Source organism: Pinus tabuliformis, chromosome 6, assembly GCF_031772625.1.
Source record: "Pinus tabuliformis cultivar Carrire ecotype Pingquan chromosome 6, CPIR1, whole genome shotgun sequence".
Classification (NCBI taxonomy): Eukaryota; Viridiplantae; Streptophyta; class Pinopsida; order Pinales; family Pinaceae; genus Pinus; species Pinus tabuliformis.
In genome coordinates this window covers 1,302,239,344-1,302,249,041 of record NC_142292.1, presented here as the reverse complement: position 1 = coordinate 1,302,249,041, position 9,698 = coordinate 1,302,239,344, and the positions used below count along the sequence as shown (strand labels likewise).

The 9,698-nt window shown below is 36.9% G+C and overlaps 1 pseudogene; it reads left to right on the top strand.

Moving 5' to 3' along the window:
* The first annotated feature begins 1,624 nt into the window (after positions 1 to 1,624).
* Positions 1,625 to 2,142, top strand: LOC149263394 (uncharacterized; annotated as a pseudogene).
* The last annotated feature ends 7,556 nt before the right edge of the window (positions 2,143 to 9,698 follow it).

Genomic DNA, 9,698 nt, shown 5'->3' with positions numbered 1-9,698 from the left:
CCTTCTGAGTATCATCAACTCATGGGGGCCTTGATGTTCTTGATGAACTCCCACCTGGACATATGCTTTGTAGTGAATACATTGAGTCAATTTATGGTCAAGCCTCATCACATACATTGGATTGCTGCCAAGAATCTCTTGAGATATATTTGGGGCACAATCACCTATGGACTGAGATACACTGCCAGGAATTTTACGCTCCATGGTTATTTTGATGTTGACTAGGCTAGCAGTGTGGTGGATTGTAAGAGCACATCGAGATGTTTCTTCTCACTAGGTTCTGCTTTGATATCATGGATAAGAAAGAAGCATAAATCGATTTATTTGAGCACCATCGAGGCCAAATACATTGCTGCAAGTATGGCCTCTTGTGAATTTGTTTGGTTGAGGAAGCTCTTTAGTGATTTGTTTAGGCATGTGCTGGATACCACCGTGATCTATTGCGACAACCAAAGTGGGATTCGTCTTTCTGAGAATCTCGTGTTCCATGACCACTCCAAGCATATTGATATCAAGTACCCCTTTATCCGGGATATGGTACAATGGGGAGAAATAAGGCTCCATCACATTAGGATTGATGAACAGGTCACAGATATTCTTACAAAGCCCCTGGGAAGGTCAAATTCTTAACCTTTCATGAGAGACTTGGATTCGTGGAAAGACCCTCTTATGAGGGTCCTGTTTGAGTTGGATATTGAGCACTAGGAGCTCCGGGGGGCTTGGGGTAATTCTTGAAGCTATGAGCGACCATAGGGTAACTGGTTCACCTTCCCCTAGTGGTGTGTTATGTACAGGGTGAGTGGTTCACATTCTCCTGTGATACCCCATGATGGTTGATATATGCATAGGATGAGTGGTTCATCTTCTCCTATGGCATATGAGCAGGATGAGTGATTCACCTTCTCCTGTCGATACATCCTACCCATTCAGTCCAGGACTCATGGGAAGTACCTCTCATCTGGCCAATGAGTTGGGAAATGAGGATAGGGACCATAGCACTACCAATGGATGCATCATGTAATGTCGTACTCCCTATGTTAGGATATTTGATATTAATCGGGATCAATTTAGACTAACTTCGGGTAAATGAAGAGTGGAAAGGTCTTGTGACTCACTCTCGATCATTTCTTCTTCATTATTTCTTCATGGTTCAGCAGAGCAGGGATGACATAGATATTATAGATTGACAGATGATTTGGCAGGTGGATTTCTCCCTATTGGGAAGATAAACCCCCTCTGCAGACAAAGGCGATATCTCTAGCCCAATGAGTGGGTCTAGCAAAAAATTGAACAAACTAATGTAGACTTTCCTAGCTTATGTTTAAAAATGCAGAGAGAGAGAGAGAATCCTACCCACTCATTGTTGGTAATATTTGTCAGATTCCCACTCTACTTGAGGAGAGATTCATGCCCTGCGACAAGACCATGCTTCATTCCTTTTTTATTTATTAGATAAACACCAGGAGATATTATGAGTTTTTGTCCACTATGACTATTCCGTTTCCAGGGTACTTTTATCAATATAAATGGCAACAACTCCTCCCCTTCCCAAAGAAAAATACTTGGGATCTTGAACATATATACAATAGTCTGGTTCTCATAGATTCCCAGCAAGAAATACATCATGAAGATCTCAACAGTTGGGTTTTTCACAATCAACTCCCCACTCTCATCCCCTAGAGGTCAAGCCCCTATGGGATTCATTTCCCAAACAAGTCTGACAAGCAGCCCAATTTCAAGTCCTTGCAAGAGGGTATTAAGGTCCTATTCTATCTTTAATCGAAGAACCATCAGTCTCAGTCATGAAACAAAAGAAAAGAGGGATATTGCTTTCAGGAGAAAACAAGATCACTATGCTCTTTCAGGGTCCCTCGTGGAACCTCCTACAATGATATCAGGGTTGCATATAGAAAACTAGCACTGAAATACCACCCTGATGGCATGCCCCTGCACTGGCTTGAGACAGCCACTGAGCTTTTTTCAAAGACAAATAAGGCTTATGATACTTTGTGTGATCCAGAGAAGAGGAAAATATATGATGATCTGCACCTCATACCAAATTTTGACACTTCCAGGGCTGCAACATCCCCCACCTCATCCTCATTTGGGTATTAGAGAGGAAGGAATTGGGAAACAGATTAGTGTCGGGGTTGATGTCTAATTGTAATCGTATTTTTTTCTTTAAACTCTGTCGCCTAGATTTTTAATGTGGTTGGTTGCTTTAACTTTGTTTCTTGTAAACGTAGGACGTGTTGCTTGGAAATTGCCCTCTTTTGAAAATATATTTTAGGTGGATGTTTTTATATGATGGAACAACAATATAATTAATTTTGATGGGCTGGTTGTTTGGAGAATTCTTGGCGTTGCCACATTAGATAGGATGGTCACTTTAGACTTTCTTGTGGTTGAATATTTGCAGAAATGAGCAAATATAAGAATTATTATCCCTGTTATAGGCAGGTGATAACGCATTAGGTTCAATGTTGATCATTAATTAATCTTAGCTTTGACTGAAAATTTAATTACAGTATATAATGTTAACTTTATCAGATGATTTTTATTTATTTATTTTTATTTTTATTTTTAAGTTCTGATTGGTTTATCGGCTTAAACTCTTATGAACCTGTGATGGCTGTCCTATACAGTCTGATATTGCTGACAAGGAGTACCTAGAACTGTAATTTCAAATATACAGATGTTATTCATAATAAATATGCTAACAACGCTAAATTTACTTGTGAGCTAGCAGAAAAGATGTTGATGGAAAACTACATAATTCCCCACATCAGGCCAGTTACCATATTGAAAGAGTTTGTGGTCCCTTATCCATTGAACAAGAACCTTTGAATTTTATATATTCCTTTAAATGGTCAATCACAATGTATTTTATTTCGAGAGTGCTCCCTACAATATATTTTATTTTGAGAGTGCTCCATAAATATAGATTTTTAGTGCATAACTTTTTTAGTGCTCCATAAATAGATGTTTATGCTTTTTCATTTTGCAACGAATTTTTTTTATTAATATTATTTTTTATTTGTTTTAAAGATGCTATTAAATTAACTTTATTTTGTTTTGTTCCAATATATGTCTCGGAAACAACATTATGGAATTAGGTTTCATAGGGTAATGTATTTTATTGATTGAAGGTATATAATTTATAATTTAATTACTTCTTGATTTTTTCACAATTTAATAGGGTGAATTGTATTCTTTAATTGTCGGGCTTATTAAATTTGAGATAGACATCGTTATTTATGTCAAAATGAATTAATTGGCCTTGATGATCAAAAGGGGAAACGACTTATAAAGCTTTTATAATCAAAGTTGACATTAAATACGAGTTTTTATAAAGAAAATGCATGTGACATGAAAAATATTATATAAAAATTTTCTAATCAATAAAAACTTATCTTGGTAACACCCAAAGAAATAATCATATCTCTATAAAACTAGCAAGTGCACCACATGTTGCAAAGGAAACACCATAAGGAAGTAGCAAAGGAAAGAGTAGAATAGAAGAAAGGAGTAAAAATTTTATGCAATTTTATGATCTCATCGTTGCTTTATCCAAAATGATTTTGATACCTCTAATCAATATAACTCAAATAGATATCCTTGAACTGATTTAGTGGATCTGCACACTATTTGAGGATCTTGTTTTCAATTGTTGGCTTTAAATCTACACTCTTTTGATTATGCTCCTATTCTTGTTGAAATATCACCTGAAAATATGTTTGCTACTCAACTGATAAGTTCGATGAACTTATCCCACTAGTCATCATCTAGGCAAGGAAATTTTATCACCTTTCTGTATGCTTCATATACCTCAGTATATTTTTCAAAAGTGGGCTTACTCACAAAAAGATGATGAATTTTATGTGACATAAATAAATCAACTTCTAAACCTTGGATAAAACTTTTAACACTAATATTTCCTTTGAATTTGGTGAATTTTGATTTATCCGTTGCTATATCATGTAGCTTTTGTTGATAATATTCCTATTGGATTAATTGACCACTAGAATCCCTTAATGATGGGAGTCATTTTTGTTGAAGAACAAATAACTTTTTAAGAAACTTCTTGATCTGAACTTCTAGATTTTAGCCTTTTTTTTCCAACTGTAGCATCAAATTCCTTTCTTCAACACTTTCCTTACTTCATCAACTGCATATGTCCTATCTTCAATTCCCATGTCTTCCATCTCCTCTCTGGTTTTTCAATTTAATGCCTTAATGATTCTAGTTGCTTCTCTAGGTTTATGATCCAGTTATTTTTTAATCTCTGCAATGGTTGCTTTTGCTTTGTGAACTAGTTGTTCCTGTTCAAAATCATTTCTATAGATGTCCAAAAAATTTAAATATCCAAATCAATTCCTATCCGAATCTTCTCCTTAACTTCTGACAGGTTCTATGCACTAGATGATTCATCTATATATTTTTCAAGTTGTCTTGTAAGCTTGAAATTCATCTGTACTTCTGAAATATATGCATTATCTACTTTAGTTTTATTTTCTTCTGCCCTTTGTAATGATGCTTTTAAATTTTAAATTTCCATGTTTCTCAATGACAGATCTTCCATTGCTTTAGAAAACTATTTTTTTGAATCTTGGATGGCTTATCCTATTTCCACTCTTGAAGTCCTTGCACTAGATAATTGTTCTTTCTCCTTCAAAGGTTTCTCCATTTTTTATTCCATTTTTTGTATCTAAAGGTTTTTCTCAACAATCATACGTAACATATTTTTTTTTCCTTTTGTTTTTCCTTACCTCCTTAGCTTGAGGATGCTTTGTTGTTGGCAATTTTAATTGTTTGTGTAATGATTGAATGCCTACATTTCTATTCTTAATGATTTCTTGAGTTGCATCGACATTATTAGGATCCAATCCTGATTTGATAACAATTTCTTCTAAAGCCTTTATCCTTGTATTTTTATCCAATGATGACATATTTTCCAACTTTAGCTGAGAATGAATAATCTTTAAATAAGCTTGTAGTTTTGAAGCAACCATAGCAGAACTTGTCAAAGAAGAATATATCATTTCACCAGATTATTGGTGTAGATCAATCTGATCTATAGGATGTAGAAATTTCTCTATAGATCAGTTAGCTTTGATACCATGTAGAAATTCTGCAAATTCTCTACAAATCTCGCTCTGAGACATATAGAAAATATGACTGTAGATTAACCCGATAATGAAATATACCAAAGTAAAATACTATAATCTACTTCTATTATCAATTTGCTTTGCGAAAGCTTAAAGATTGAGCAAGATTTGAGCTGAACACATATAACCAGAAGAAGAAGAATCAATGCACATGAAACACAAAAAATACTTAGGGGAAAGCCTCAGCTAAAAACCCCACTATCTGTATTATCATACAAGGTGGAAATACATCAAAATTATAAAAAGCCTTAGCTCTCACAGCTACCCAGCTCTCATTACAATCCTCTTGGATGCTCATAGGCAATCAGAGCTGCTCACAAGCCTTCTCCTCTGCCCTCCAAGCTCCTATTTCCTTGGGCAGTTCCTCTGGGATGATCTCCTTCACCCAGTGGAGCACTGCTCTCACACACTGCTCTAACACACTATCAGAACTGCGCAATCCTCAAGGAACCTTACCTTGATTGCATGCATGAGTTTCCTTTATAGGAAAACACATGCAACTGATAGTACATTTTCCTTGATATTTAGCTCAACTGGGTCTTTCTCAGAATAGACATGCATGAGTTACTGATGAGGGAATCTTCAGTTATCTGGAGTACACTAGTTGATTGCATGCATGAATCAAGTGATTGATAACTCACAATTAGTTCCTCAAACAGTTTGGAACTAATTTAACTAGAGTTAACTCAGTAAACTGAGCTAACTAATTACAACTCAAATATAACTCAATCTTATCTCCTTAATTAAGGGATAATCTCCTTAATTTAATGGATAACTATTGCATGATTGCAGAAAGACTTCTAACTTGAATTTCTCCAACTAATTAATCCATAATGAATTAATTAATTAATTCCAAGAACTGGTGAGACTAAATTCAAATTTAATTCACAATTTTGATTCAAGGAAAAATTAAAATTGGAATATCCTGGATTCTATTTTTATCATTTCTTGTTGCTATTTTCAACACTCCCTCTCAACAAGAAAGGAATTCAACTTGATCCTGATCCTGAACCTTTGGAATGTTCTGCATGCAACACTTCTCTCAAGTGTTGTAGCTCCAGCAACTCCATAAACAAAAAAACATCCAACCTGAATCAGTATGATGCATCTGTCATCAAAGTCTCTGACTGCTATTGCCTCTGTCAATTGAAAACTTTGCGCTTCTGCTGACTTTGCCTTTCTGCACTGTTGTCAATCCTACTCTGTGCTCTTCAATATCTAACTGCTCTAGCCTCTGTCACTTTGATCTCTGACTACATCAATCCCATTGATTCCTCCCGCTACTATGTACTTTGGGCTCCCGTATCAAGGTACGATCCATGAGATAAAACCTCTCAATGGACCCTGCCCAATTTTAGCCTTCTTGGGACTCTCACTTCACATCGCCCCACCTCACACCTGGAGGTATGACTACATGTGATCCCTCTGCCCACTTCTCCAATTGTGGCTCCTCCACAATTGTCTGAGACTTCTCCTGGGGCTACATGTTGAGAGGCAATTTACTCTCCCTCTCAACCACCAAGTCTCTAACATTTTCCTTGCTCCTCAAGGCTTTGCATGCATCTTGAACCTCAAGATCATACAGGTTCTTGACTCGTGAACCAACCTGTTTCACTTGTCTCATGGTGATGTGTCTAAGGAAGACCTTTCCCTTACAGAAGACAACATCATAGCCTTTGTCCTCCAACATCGCGACCGATACCAATTTCTTCTTCATTCCAGGCACATACTTCACATCGGTCAAGGTGATAGGAAGTCCATGCTCCCTCTAAAAAGCAATTGTGTCCACTCCTGAAACACTATACCTTTCGTCGTCACCCATCTCTATGCGCATGTTGAGGTCTTTCTCCTCTAAGGTACTGAATAAAATTTTATCGTCCGTCATGTGGAATGAGGCTCCACTGTCAAGATACCAACCACAACCCATCATCGATGACACCATGCATGCAATGATAGTAAAGTCCATTTCGAACTGAGAGGCTAATGCCTCACCTTCCAATCCTTCCGAGGATCCCTTCTTGGACTTCTTAGATGGGAAATTATTCATATAATGTCCCATCTCATGACAATTAAAGCATCTCACTTTAGACTTGTCACCCTTCTTCCCTCCATGAGAAGAATTCGATTTGGAATGGGAATCCTTCCCCTTCCCTTTCCTTGCCTTACTCGCTAAGGCCAGATTTTCTTCATCATCATCCTTGGATGAAGAACCATCTCGAGTGCTCCTCCTGATCTCCTCCTGCATGAGATCCGACCACAGTCATTCCCAATCCAGCAGTTTCTCCCTTCCATTCACAGAGTCCTGGTAGCTATTCCAGCTCTTTGGAAGGCCAAGGAGAGTGAGGCTCACCATATCATCATCGACAGTAGTTATTCCCACACTTCCAAGCTCATCTCTATAGGGGGTGAGCTTGTTTAGATATGTGGAAATAGTATCGTCGTTCTCCATCTTGATTCTTCGAAGCTTATCCTTGAGCACTAATTTCCTCTGGTCGCTACTGTTTTGGTAGAGGTCCTTCAATCTCTTCCACATTGAATATGGAGTATACTTCCCATGGAGACTTGAGATAATATGGTCTCAAACTCCCTCAAGGATGATCCGTCTCACCCTCGCCACACACTTCTTCCACTCAGCCAACTCTTATGCATTAGTTGAACCTAGATTTGGGATTTCTTGATTAATGGAATCCTTCCAGCCATTGTCTTCTAATACAACCTCCACATGATCTTTCCATGCTATGTAATTCAAGCTGCCTTCCAAGGCATACTCGAGTCTAAAGCCATAGAACGCCATTGGCCAACCTTGAAGTATGATAAGAATTCGATTTGCACCTGCAACCATGAACTTCAAACTTCGAATTCTCTTCTTCGTATACTGTTCATTGCTTCGATAAAATTGGCTCTGATACCATGTAGAAATTTCTCTATAGGTCAATTAGCTTTGATACCATGTAGAAATTCTGCAAATTCTCTACAAATCTCGCTCTGAGACCATATAGAAAATCTGACTGTAGATTAACCCGATAATGCAATATACGAAAGCAAAATACTATAATCTACTTCTACTATCAATTTGCTTTGCGGAAGCTTAAAGATTGAGCACGATTCGAGCTGAACACATATAACCAGAAGAAGAAGAATCAATGCACATGAAACACAGAAAATACTCAGGGGAAAGCCTTAGCTAAAAACCCCACTATCTGTATTATCATACAAGGTGGAAATATATCAGAATTATACAAAGCCTTAGCTCTCACAGCTAGCCAACTCTCAGTACAATCCTCTTGGATGCTCACAGGAAATCAAAGCTTCTCACAATCCTTCTCCTCTGCCCTCCAAGCTCCTATTTCCTTGCGCACATCCTCTGGGATGATCTCCTTCACCTAGTGGAACACTGCTCTCACACACTGCTCTAACACACTATCAGAACTGCGCAATCCTCAAGGAACCTTACCTTGACTGCATGCATGAGTTTCCTTTATAGGAAAACACATGCAACTCATAGTACACTATCCTTGATATTTAGCTCAACTGGGTCTTTCTCAGAATATACATGCATGAGTTACTGATGAGGGAATCTTTAGTTATCTGGAGTACATTGGTTGAGTGCATGCATGCATCAACTGACTGATAACTCACAATTAGTTCCTCAAATAGTTTGGAACTAATTTAACTAGACTTAACTCAGTAAACTGAGCTAACTAATTACAACTCAAATATAAATCAATCTTATCTCCTTAATTAAGGGATAATCTCCTTAATTTAAGGGATAATTGTTGCATGACTGCAGAAAGACTTCTAACTTGAATTTCTCCAACTAATTAATCCATAATGAATTAATTAATTAATTCCAAGCAGCTGGTGAGACTAAATTCGAATTTAATTCACAATTTTAATTCAAGGACAAATTAAAATTGCAATATTATGGATTCTATTTTTATCATTTCTTGTTACTATTTTTAACATAGGATGAATTTTTTTTGCATCAAAAGAGAACAATGAGGTCTCGTAATCCTCTGCAGATTTAGGAACTGTGACCTTTGGCTCAAGAAATGCCAATTGAAATTGTCCTTTGTCAGGGTCTAGTGCAGACAATAACCTATTATGGGTGGATGAATTCTATTTCCAAAACTAAAAATAGGTGGTATTCTTAAGTAACTCATTTTTCTTCTTCATTTCTCGGAATTTAGCAAAAATACTTTGTCGACTAGAAGAAGGGGAAGCAAATGCGTCAAGGACTGTTTCTTCATTTTGTTGTAAATTTAAAACAGACTTGCTTGCTAACAATACTATAGTAGACACCTATGTATTTCTGGCATCTTATGACTCCTCCTTTGTATTATTAGTATTTCTTCTTTTGAAAACTATGAATTCTATTGATTTAGAACCTGAACTAGTAGGAGAAATGTTGTCACTTGGCCTTTTTAACTCCTTCTCTTTAGGTGTAGAAGTTTCCAAGGCTTTTTTACTGGAAACCTACTCCTCAACTTCTTGCAAAGTATTCTCTTTCCAAACATCCTAATTAGCATA